Source organism: Astatotilapia calliptera, chromosome 6, assembly GCF_964374335.1.
Source record: "Astatotilapia calliptera chromosome 6, fAstCal68.1, whole genome shotgun sequence".
In the NCBI taxonomy this organism is placed as follows: Eukaryota; Metazoa; Chordata; class Actinopteri; order Cichliformes; family Cichlidae; genus Astatotilapia; species Astatotilapia calliptera.
Window position 1 is genome coordinate 5,668,891 of NC_137427.1, and position 12,676 is coordinate 5,681,566.

The window sequence follows — 12,676 nt, forward strand, 5'->3', positions numbered from 1 at the left end:
ACATTTTTCTCAAAAGTAATGCAGTACATTATTTAATTACTCCCAGGAGAAAGTAATTTGTTATGCTACTTGTTACATTACTTTTGCATTTCTCTGTGCTGCAATGAAGTAGCATGCCACATCATTCTTTCACATTGTTTTTTGGGGTACCTTTGAATTCACCCCTCTATAGATTGATAAATTAATTTCCATTAAACTATGTGGCATCTTTCAGTTCCCAGTTCATATCAGTATAGATATGACTTCTTTCCACAAACTGAGATCTGATGTGATTTCAAACTGTCCCTTCATTATTATTTATTATTGTTTTGGGGTTTTTTTTTTTAGCAGGGTAATTTTTTTATAGTTCTGTAGAGATTTATAACAAAGCAATCCAGCAAGCAGATTGTTTTTCTAGCTGTGCAAACTGTCTTCCACCTTAGGAAGAATGAAAGAAACACAAACTGTCGCACACTCTGTCCGTCTGTACAGACTGGCTTGGCAAACATTTGCTCACATCAGATAGAGTTTGGGTTACCACAAAGGTTTGCCAAGCCAAAACGGATTAGGCCAAGCATCACAAGCATTGTTTCTATACATTATTAAACTTTTAAGCCACCGAAAAACAGGATTGTAAGAAAAAAAACGGGGAGAGTGGGAAGAGAAAGTAATTATTCATCCTCAGCACTCACATGCACCCCACAGCTTCTATAGCAAATCCCTCACTCAGCTTTCAAAAGATGACCATTCAAGTTTTATTTCTTATTTTTTACCTTGTTGGAAGCCTAACCTGATTGTTGTCACCCTTGATTTATTTAGACTCTTCCCGAAGTTGAAATTAAAGTTTATTTTCTCAAATTGGTTCTTTTTAAAGGAATGGTCTTAACAAGCCATAACAAGCAGATGAATGGCTGCCTTCTCAAACTTTAAGGGTGTTATGCACCATGTCCGACTTCAAAGCCCGTCTTAACTCCACACTTTAATTGTATCTTCTTCAAGCCTGTCTGCCTGACCGCCATCTGATTCTGCTGACAACTACACTCTTCTCTCTTCTTCATGCTCATCCTTCTATCGCTGCACTCTTCTCTCCGTCTTTCTCCATCTGTCATGGCAGATACAACTTTGCAACCCCCCACTTCCAGCTCTTCCAAAGTCTCCTTGCTACAAGTGTCAACTCAAGCACGAGCCCCAAATTACTTTTTTTGGATGAGTGTTGACATCTACCACTCAGTCATCAGCTCATTCACACTGAATGATGCTATTTGCCTCCCGCTCATCCGCTCTATTTATTTCTCTACTGCCACTTTCTTTCTTTATTCTTTTTTTTTTTGGTATTTCTCTCTGAGCCTACAAACAGACATTCACGCTTCTCTCCATATGGGCTTTAATTTGCCATTGTCCCCCAAGATATTCCTCGCTCAGGCTTGAGATAAAGGGATAATCACTTCAAAGGGAAGCTGAGGGGGAGACTGCCCCCTCCCTCCCAGCTGAAAGGAGAAGTGGACAATACGCTAATTGAGAGGGGGAACTGATCACAGGGTCTGTTCAAAGGGACGCCTGGCCACGCCCCCTCTTTCCTCCGACGCACTTAATTTTATTAGTGTTTATAGTGATGCTTCAGCCAAAATTATCACTCAAACCCACCACAGCCTTTGAACTCCCAAATATTGGGTTATTTGCAATTATCCTCCCTCTGTACTGTTTTTTTTTTTTTTTTTTTTTGCTTCTGTGCTATTTTAGCTCAAGTGTAGGATTTTGAGTAGAGGAAGGAGGACTAAAAATGAGCTGTATAGAATTTATTGTTCGCTGTGATGTGATGCAAATCCAAAGTTTCTTATGAAAAAGCGACAAAAAGTGGGTATAGAGGCCTACTGTCTGAGTGATGCAATTAATGCAATGAAAAGCTAAAATAATGTTGTTTTAGAAAAATCATTCCTTAATTTTCACTGTCATAAATTTATGTCCTTTTTCCTGTGAAAATACATACCTTGTCTCTGCCTTTAATATGAGCTACAATTTAAGATGATCTTCATCTATGTTCTATGCTGATGCACCAGATGCCTTTAATTTCTTCGGAACCACGAGCTCCCAATTAGCCTCCAGGTCACCCTGTTTTATTGGGGCTTTATAGCAAGTCAGTGGCAGCACTCTCGTCCTGTATTGTGCTTTTAAAGCATTTGGATCTTCCTGTGAAATGGTTAGGGCCTCAACAAAAGGGTCAGGGCAGGGTCAACTTCAAAAAGGGGCTTCTTGCGGCCACTTTACAGCACCCTCTCTCTCTTGACACTGCTAAGCAGAAGAGCGCACATTCATAAGGTCAGCAGGTGTGGTCTCATGGGCTTAGAATCTCATGACACTTGTCAAATGAATTAAAGTAGGCAGCAGCTTGCAGTTTTTCTTCCATCTTTGTTGATCACAGCAGTCTGACTCATAGAAAACGGATTAAAAACAAACAAATCTTCAATAGCCTAACATTACACGTCATTAAAAGTAGACTTAGCAAAGCACGAGCAGGCTCTCGGCCTGTCAGCAAAAATTCATTTTTTCATTTTTTCTCCATTTCCCAGTGATATGTGCGGCCTAATTTAATTTGAGTGAAGATAGCATCTTATCCAAAATGTGAAATATCCTACTTTTAAGATTGTCCTGCACTTCAAAAATTACATTTTATAACCCCTCTATATCACAATTCTCCTTTCAAAGCTGACTTTAAAGATGTCAGTGTGCAGATAACACTACGGCTACATATTTCATGGCTTTAATTTGGACCTCACGATCAGCCAAATGTCACTTGAACGTCATAGTGCCAATGCTGCTGACCTATTTCGCGTTCCATCTCGCAGACTGAGGCACTTATGGAGCATTTTGGGTGCTGGATTGTTTGGATTTGTGCAATGTTCCATTTACAGAATCATCCAGTAGTAAACTAAAAGCAATGATGAATGACCTCTTCATATTCAAACTGTCTCTCTCTCACACACAGACACACTCACACACACACACCCACAAACAAACACACACACACACACACACACAAAAGAGAGAGACTCTGCTGTCTGCTGTCATGCAGCTTTCTGATAACACCAGTGAAAATTTCCTAAAAACATGCAACATTCAGGAAGTGGTTGGCAGGATGTCAATGTAATCAGCTGGACTCCATTGCTGTAAAGAAAAAAAAAGAAAGTACTAGTTTTCTGTAGAAAGCTGAACTATTTCAAAAATACACAACACAATATGTCAGAAACAAAATATCGTTGCAGGGAGCAAGTATAACAGAAACAGTACGATCTTATACTACTGCAGATGGATGAATGGAATTATGATACAGTGATTTTGCAATACTCAACACACGACAAAAAAATCATTTATGATATAACCTATGATATTAAAAATGTGTCATTTAAAATAATTACTTCTCCCGTTTGCCATTTTTCACCCATTTTCTTCTTCACTCCATATTACAGCCATGCTGCTGTAATAAATGCACTATATGGTTTAGTTTGGTATTGTCTTGCAAAAATATGCAAAGTCACCCCTGAAAAAAATGAGAAAATCTTGCATTAAAACTAATTTATACCTTCCAGCAATTATGGGATTTCCCCAGATGTGCAACTGCCAATTCCATAGACACTAATGCGCGCCCATTCAGCTTGCAGAGATGCAAGCTTTTGAACTGAGTGCTGATAACGAACCGGAGGGTCCCTCTGTTATTTTGTCCAGAGAACACAATATTCATGTTTTCCAAAAGGATTTTAAAATGTTGTCTTTCCAATTTTCCACTTTTCCCCAGTCCATTTTAAACAAGATTACAGTGTTTCCCCATACCTCTTCTTTGCATGATAGAGCTTTAACCTTTGTGACACAGTGAACTGTGTTCACAGACGGTGATTTCTGTAAGTGTTCCTGAATTCATCCAGTGATTTAAATGACTGTTTTTTTTTTATGTAGAACTGCCTAAAGGCCTGGAGATCAGGAGCATCAGGTATTGATTTTTGGTCTTGTCCCTTGCGCACAGAGATTTCTCCAAATATTTGTGATATTATTTACTGTAGTTGACGAGATATTCAAAGGCTTTGCAGTCTTACACTCAGCAATATTATTCAGAATTTCCCAGTTTGAAGGTTTTTGCAGATTGGTGAACTGCTGCCCATCTGTACTTCTGAGAAACTCTGTCCCTAAGATGCTCTTTTTATACCCAATCATGTTAATGACCTGTTGGTAACTGTGCTAATTAATTTCAAAAGGTTCTGTGTTCAGGAAATGTCTGTTTCTTTTTTACTTTATTCTGCATTTTGTTGCACCTATCCCAACTTTTCTGAGACATTAAATACCATCAGATTCAAAATGAGCTACAATTTTCACAAGTATTATAATGTATCAGTTTAAGCATTTGATATGTTTTCTATGTTCTATTGTGAAAAAAATCTGGGTTTGTGAGATTTGCAAATCATTGCATTCTATTTTACACAAAGTCCCAACTTTTTGGGAATTGGGTTTGTACATCCAGAAACCAGCAGGTGATGTCTTGATTGTCACACATATACATATCTATACATATGTTGTCTTGGGTTTATGGTTGCTGATCTTACTCAGCAATTAGTAATGCCAACTGGGAACATAAATGAATGTAAATACAAAAGACATGCAGACACAACGGTGAATCCACATGGGATCTGGTACAAAGCATGCTTATTTCCCGATGTATGACATGAATTAATCACCACTTGGGGACCTCAGAGAAGTTGGATTTCATTACTTCTCTTGTCCTGTACCATCATGAGAGTTTTGTGAATTTGAATCCTCTGACTTATATAATTATATTCTCCTTTAAAGTTGATTTCCAACATCAAAGGGACAATATAGCCTTTGAAGTACCATGGGATTGGATCACTGTCTAACCCACTCTTTAAGATTCTGTCACAATGACATTAGGGAAGTCATGTGAATTAAAAGACTAGAGAACAGCTCTTGCCTTTGCTCTGTGTCCAATTTCAATCAAAATGTCATGCTGTGCCATTTTAGCTGAATGTGGAACTGGCAAGTGAGTTAGGTTGACATCTTTGTGGCTAAAATCCTGTGACTAATATGTAAATTATTTGACAGTTACACTCCATGGGATTATCAAAGCAGTGCTATAACCCAAAAGAATAAGTTTTAAATCATCGTGGACATTGTTTGAAGTCATATTTAAGCATAACTTATTTACTGTCATTCCCTGTACTCTGGGGAATCTGTCATTTAGACGGAATATGGGAAAAACTGGGAGTATAATTGTCAAGGGGTTGACATTTGTAAAAGCACAGTAAGAGAAAAATGAGACACTGGCAGACCGACTCAGAGTTTCAAAGACGTGCGCACGGGTGAGAGTCTCTGAGCAGACTAACACACCGAGCACCGTTTACTCGCTTTATTTATAAGGCAAAATGGGTTACATAGTACTTCCTCTTTCAACTGAAGAGGGGAGAGCTCAGGCATTGTCTTAGCTATCTAACTTCTGCACACAAACTGAAAAACAACGACACAGCAGTATTCATGCTTATCTGACATCGCAGACACTGAAGTAAAGAATGCATGTATATCCTGTCTTTGTCAAACATCTCACACACTTAAGCAAGGAATACATTGTGTTCTTTTCAACAGTAAGCTTTACCGTGTGAAAATATATAAACACTTGATTATAAGGCATACTTGTTTCTACTTGATTATACTTTAATGATTTAACTAAAATAAAAATTCTCTTAACATTCCCTCCTGATGTTAATATATTTCACATGTTTTACTCAATGCATAGTCACTTGTTAGTCACATTTTCAACTTGCACGTCATTCAGTGAAATAATTAAACAACAAGCTTGTCAAGATTGTCATAGAGATTTTCTTCTCTCTCTCCCACACTCAGCATATCATACTGACGATAGGGATCCTCCATAACTGACTGAGCCAAGACATGGTTTCCTAACATACGCTTGAACATGTTTGTCATTATGCTTCTCAGACATGGGATAATACAAGCAATGAAAAGGCAAAATAGTAACATCACACTGAAAAGGGCCAACAGGCCTTTAATCAGTAGAGATTTCCAAGAGCCGCTCAGCAGCCAGTCCCACCAACCTTGAGTATCGGTAACGTAGTCCTGCTGCTGAGCGTCTCTCAGTTGTTTCAAAACATTCAAAGCATTTGTCATGTTTAATGAATGGATGTTATCAGGTATGTAGGTACAACATGTAGTGTTAAACAATACGCAGAGACCACCTTTCTCTGCGAGAATGATGTCTAAAGCCACTCGGTGCTGCATGACAGTGATGCGAATTGCATCAATTTCTTCATTCTGTCCTTGATTAATGCGGGTTGAAGCATTTAAAAATAATCCAAAACGATAGTCCAGGGTTTCTATCTGTAGTGCGTGTTTCCCTACTCCTATCCATGGAAACAAAGCGTGTATTACCTTCTGGCTCTTGGTCCAGAGTTTGAAGTCATCTGGTACATCAGAACCAAGATATGGATCATGGGGCTTGAGGCCTGTGTTACGTTTAGCTCTGGTGTTGCTGTTCACTGACATCTTAAAGGTGTGGTCAGATACCAGAACAGGGGCACAGAGTCCGGTGCTGTTTGGTGGCAGCATGAAATAGACTTTCAGGCCACACGCCCAAGCTGCGCCCTGTACCCAGTATGTACCTGTTGATGAGCCGATGCCATCCCAATCTGGTGCCGCCAGGATCATGGAGCAGTTTCGGTTTTGTCCTAATTTCTTCAGACCCTGGGGCGTACCTGTTTGTCCGGTTGCTCCTGTGAAGTTAAAGCACACTGGGTGTTGTAGATTAGAGACTTTACACTCTGTGGGACTATATATTGTGTAGTGTTGTGGCATGTGTTGCTGTTTTGGTCCTTTATGGATCCACCTATCACCATCACAGGTTTTCCTGGTGTTGAGCAGGTCCCGGTAATGGCTTTGTCATATATGCAGAGTGCTTCAGCCTTGGTTGGGGGTTTTCCATACACTGTGGCATGGAGTGCTGTCGTGGGCATATGTGAGCAGACATAGCAGTTTGTGGCATTGTCTTCTCTGTGCACTCTGTCATGGACATACCGGTACCATGCATTGTTCAGCCACGGGTGGTTGTGTTCTTTGTCTATCTCCTTCAGGTGCGAGTTGTTGTGGGTCCACCTCTTAGGTCGGAGAATAATTGGTACTGTCTTGTGGGTTCCACTGGGCATCAACCAAAAGAGTGTCGTCATCAGGAGGATAGCCATTAGACAGAATATGTAGCACATGAGTAGTTTTCGTTTGATGTCACAAGCGCCCAAGCACAACAGCTTTGGGGCTGGAACTGGTGCTAGCATTGATTCTGAAGCTGGTTCTTCTTCTGGATTTATCAGGTTGTTTTCCTCAGTCATCTTGTTGAGATTTTATTCAGGCGTCCCTGGTGTTATTATTGGTTCTGCTCTTCGGTGGGATAGGTCAGTCTGATCTTCAGGGCGACCAGGCACACCCGAGCTCCCACGTGAGTAGCACTGCCGAGGAAGCACAGGGCGGGAAACCCGTTCAGCCCTGTCCTCCAGCAGGGGTTCACGTAAGAGTCAGGGGAACCGGCGTCTTATTGTGGTGCAAACACTTTCTTCACGTGGGATTGATGAATCCACGAAACTCGTTCGGCTATCTTACACGCTGTGGGTGTGGTAAGTAGCACCTGGAAGGGACCTTCCCACTTTGGAGCACTCCAGTTTTTCCGCTGGAGGACTTTAATCAGAATCCAATCACCGGGGTTCAACCTGCAAGAAACTGAAGAAAAGTCACTCGGCAGTTGATTGCTTAATCTCACTTCTTTATTCTCAAATAGTTTTGTCATCCATTCTGCCATTGTTGTTTCTGCAATAGATTTATTAATTGGCTCACTCATTATGGGGAGTGGAAAATGTCTGCCATGTACGATTTCAAATGGCGTTAGACCACCTGTTCCTTGAGTTATTCTCATCCATAATTTAACCAAGCTTAGACATTCAGGCCAAGGTTTTTTAGTCTCTTCCATACATTTCCTCAACCTTTGTTTAATTGTGCCGTTAGTTCTCTCGACTAATCCTGCACTTTGTGGATGATAAGAACAGTGATGTTTTATGCTGAAGCCTAAAGCTTCAGAAACTTTACTTATTACTTCATTTACAAAATGTGTGCCATTGTCTGATCTTATCAGAGATGGAATACCGTACGTTGGAATAAAATGATTACATAGACATTTTGCTACTGATATTGCATCTGCTTTTTTCACTGGGTATATTTCTGGCCACTTGGAAAATACATCAATTATCACAAGTGCATATTTGGAGGATTGTGATTCATTTAATTCTATGAAATCCATGTGGACAGTGTGAAATGGATGCGGTGGTATAGGGAAATGCCCTCGCTTTGGACGTAGATTTCCCTGTGCGTTGTGTCTTTGGCAAATCATACATGTTCTGATAAACTCTTGTGCTGAACTTTCAAAATTTTTTGTATAGAATTGTTTATTAAGAATATTAATCATCCCTCCTGATGACACATGAGTTTTCCCATGTGTCACTAAAGCAGCAGTTCTATGCAAAGATTTTGGAAGCACTGGTTTGCCATTACACATCATGAGGTTGTCTTTTAATTCTGCTCCATCTTTCACCCAAGATTTTTGTTCACTCAGCGATGCTGTTTTCTGTGCATCTGCTAGTATTTCTAAAGGTATTAGATCTATGGTTTCTGTTGTTAAAACATCAATTTGTTTTTCTGCAGCTGCTTTTGCTGCTTTGTCAGCAAAGTTATTTCCTCTCGTAATTTCTGTGTCATCCTTTTGATGAGCTGCACATTTGCATAGTGCTAATTCTTTTGGCAACGTTATTACTTCTAATAGCTTTTTTAGAAGGTTTGCATGTTGAACTGTGTTGCCTGAGGAAGTTGTCATTCCTCTGTTATGCCATATTTTAGCGAAATGATGAACTGCTGAATAGACATATTGACTGTCTGTGTAAACATTAACACTTTGACCCTTATATAAAGTACATGCTCTGATGACTGCGGTTAGTTCTGCGCTTTGAGCAGAGTTTGAGGAGCTGAGAGCTTTTGCTTCTATCACTTTATCAACAGTTGTGACCGCATAACCCACACAATTTCTACCGTGAATGTCTTTTGACGCTGAGCCGTCCACAAAAACATTACTGAAACTGCTCTGGGGGGAGCTGTATATATCAGTGCGAGGTTTTGTATCTTCCTCTAATTTTTGAATGCAACAGTGTTGTTCTCCGTCCAGAGAAGTCGGCAAAAGTGTACTTGGGTTTAGCTGGCCACACTTCTCTATTTTTATGTGTGATTGTGTAAGTAGAATCCCCACATAAGAAAGTTGTCTTGCATGCGTGAGGAAAGAGAGGTTCGCTTGGAGCAAAATAGAGGTCACTGCATGTGGGACTTTGATGATCAATTTATGTCCTAGAACAATGTCTGCACCTTTTTTAACTGCCTCTGCTGCTGCTGCGCATGCCTGAACACAGGTAGGTAATCCAGCAGCTACAGAGTCAAGTTTGCATGAGTAGAAAGCTAATGGACGTTGTTTTTCTCCAAAAGCTTGAGTTAAGACTGCTTTCATATACCCTCCTGCACCATCAACATGGAGAACGAAAGGTTTTCCATAGTCTGGTAATGCTAAGACGGTACATGTCTGCAGTGCTATTTTCAAATCAACGAAAGCTTTTTCTGCTTCTGGAGTCCATTGTACTTTGTCTTTTTTACTGCTAGTGGTGTATTACACGTGGCTTTATTAGTTTTCACGAGAATACCTGCTTTCTGCATGTCTGCAATTACTGGCCTAATTCTTTCCTTTGCTTCTGCACTCAAAGGATATTGTGGTTTCACAGGCCTTCTGGCCCTTATGCTGACCTAACTATCAGAGTGTCATTAGAGAATTTCATTTTCACTTGAGGCAATTTTAGATACCTTCTAGTTTTTCAAAGAATTCACACATCTTACATATTTCAAACTTTGAAGTTTTTTGTTTTGTATATATATTATTTCCTAAACTTTGCATTGTTCATAGCTCACAGTTCTAAAACTGGGCATTTGTAAATCATATGTCTAATCACTATGTGTCACCATAATCCACAAGTATTGGCACAAATTTGTTTCCAAACTAACAAAATAATCAAACAAAACAAAAACGTACATGAGTCAGGATACAAAGAGACAAAGAAAAATGCTGCCAGAAACAAAGCAGAAGTGTGAGGGGAAACTGAGCTCACAGACAGCTGTATGTGTTTGCTTTTAACAGCATGCAGCCTCTGCTCTAAAAAAAGAACCAATAAAAATAAAAGAAAATGTGTAACATGCTTATCAACTTAGCGGTGTCCACACATTTAATTCAGCTTCATAATCCTGTAGGTTTAGTTATTATCTACAGGGTTTGGCTTATTAGTTGTTATTATAGATGTGCTCTGTATCTCAGTAATATTTATCTAGGATAAATGACAGGTTTTCAAGCAGGTTAAGTGCCTCTATGCACCTAATTGGTTTAGATATTGCTTTTATTTTCTTCATCTCATATGTCATTATACTGAGTTTGAGCAAACCTTTAAGCTTGATGCAGACTTCTTCATAACAATTGTCCATCTCACATCATACTGGCTAAGATACTTCTTGTCAATATTAATATTATATTTTTATTAATTATTATCATCTTTTTCTCTCTATATAATAACAATAGTGTATTACAATATTTTATTAGTGTATATCACTATATTATTACTGAGCCAATTTAATAGTTAGGATCATCTTACTCGGCAAACAGATAATTTATAGTTCATCCAATCTGTACAAGATTTGCTTTTTTCTCTTAACAGGTTTGTGCCTACTTTTAGACTGGTCTTCTGTTTGCCTCATCTCAGATCCAACCTTCAGATTATTATATTTTATTTTGTATCCATCAGGGACCGTGAGTGAGCTGCAGTCTCACTCACCCTCCAGGATGGAAACATTTATCTTTTCACACACTTTCCTTGGCTGAACAATGACACAGCCTTAATCTACCTTATGCATCTCTCTTTTTTATAGAAAAGGTCTTCATATGAATGATTTCCTTTTATTTATTTCATACAATCTGGGCATGATGGGTCATAAATGCACTGATTTTTGCAGCCACGGCCACTATCTCTATGTGACATAAAAAGGGGATCGGTTAGATGCTGTTTTGTCACATGTCCTGAGGCTGATTTCACAATTATAGTGTTTTTTGAGAATGTTACATTTGGGACTTCTACAGTTAAGACAGTTCTACAAGCTCCTGTGTCTCAAAACATTTTTAACGGCACACCTTTCACATATATTACAACTGCTGGTTTGGCTTTTGACTTTTTTCCACATATAACTCTTTTTGCAAAGCGGTTTTTAAAGCATTTATTGAATCAGGGGTGCATTTGCCTTGCCAAGCTGGACAATATATTTTATGTGGATTTCTCCACCTTTTTGCACTGACTATTCCTGCATTTGAACAGTTTTTTCTAACCACTCTTCGTCTGCTGTTAATTTTACTTTAGTTTTAGAGTTACCCATTTTGAACTAATTACGTCAGAACTGTGACACCTTCTTTGGCATGAAAAAGTGAGAATGGGTTTTCGATAACAGCCTTCTACTCTCCCACTAATTGAGAGAGCGGTTATCAATTTTACGTGATGAAGCACAACCCTTTTTTCCACCTTTACCAATACGTGAGTGTACACAGGAAAACAGTTTGAGAAGTGGTTTGACCGCGTATTGGGTCGTAAAAACAACTCACTCCTCACAAACAAAGCGCGTTTCTATGATTTTTATTGAGATTTTCCGTAGGCCTATTTATTTGTGTAACACCTTCACCTTCAGCCACTCTTCTTGAGTGACCGGAAACCTGTTCCGTTACAGCCACTCCCAGAGCGACCGGAACTTTTAATAGCGATTTTTCTAGAATTTCGCTCTTGCCTGTCGTCTTCCTAGTCCCGCATGGACACTGAGATCTGTCGGCGTACCTAGGTTTACACACTACTTAAAGGAAAATCTCAATATCAACGTATTTTAGCGCTTGGTGGAATGCGTGTCATATTCACCTCTACTGTGGCGCTGCGTTTTTGGATCCGGTGCTCATCGGGTCCTGGAGTCGTGAAGGCCGAACGCTGACCGGAGATCGAATTCACGTGTCCGGGTTTTTCGTTTTACTGATCAGATTTCTTCCAGCGCAGGCGTCACGACGTCAGGATCCGATGGAGACCGTCTATGGAAAACTAGACGTTAAAAATAACAGTCAGTTCTCCGGCTACGAAGGACCAATTAAATGTCAAGGGGTTGACATTTGTAAAAGCACAGTAAGAGAGAAATGAGACACTGGCAGACCGACTCAGAGTTTCAAAGACGTGCGCACGGGTGAGAGTCTCTGAGCAGACTAACACACCGAGCACCGTTTACTCGCTTTATTTATAAGGCAAAATGGGTTACATAGTACTTCCTCTTTCAACTGAAGAGGGGAGAGCTCAGGCATTGTCTTAGCTATCTAACTTCTGCACACAAACTGAAAAACAACGACACAGCAGTATTCATGCTTATCTGACATCGCAGACACTGAAGTAAAGAATGCATGTATATCCTGTCTTTGTCAAACATCTCACACACTTAAGCAAGGAATACATTGTGTTCTTTTCAACAGTAAGCTTTACCGTGTGAAAAT

General features: G+C 39.6%; 1 long non-coding RNA gene across 1 annotated transcript; it reads right to left on the reverse strand.

Annotated features, from left to right (window-relative positions):
• Positions 1-7,377: 7,377 nt before the first annotated feature.
• LOC145429367 (uncharacterized) lies at positions 7,378-12,401 on the reverse strand. The gene is made up of 2 exons (XR_013909596.1): positions 12,063-12,401; positions 7,378-7,758 (listed from the first exon to the last, which is right to left on the reverse strand). It is a non-coding gene; the product is annotated as an uncharacterized LOC145429367 (long non-coding RNA).
• Between the last annotated feature and the right edge of the window lie 275 nt (positions 12,402-12,676).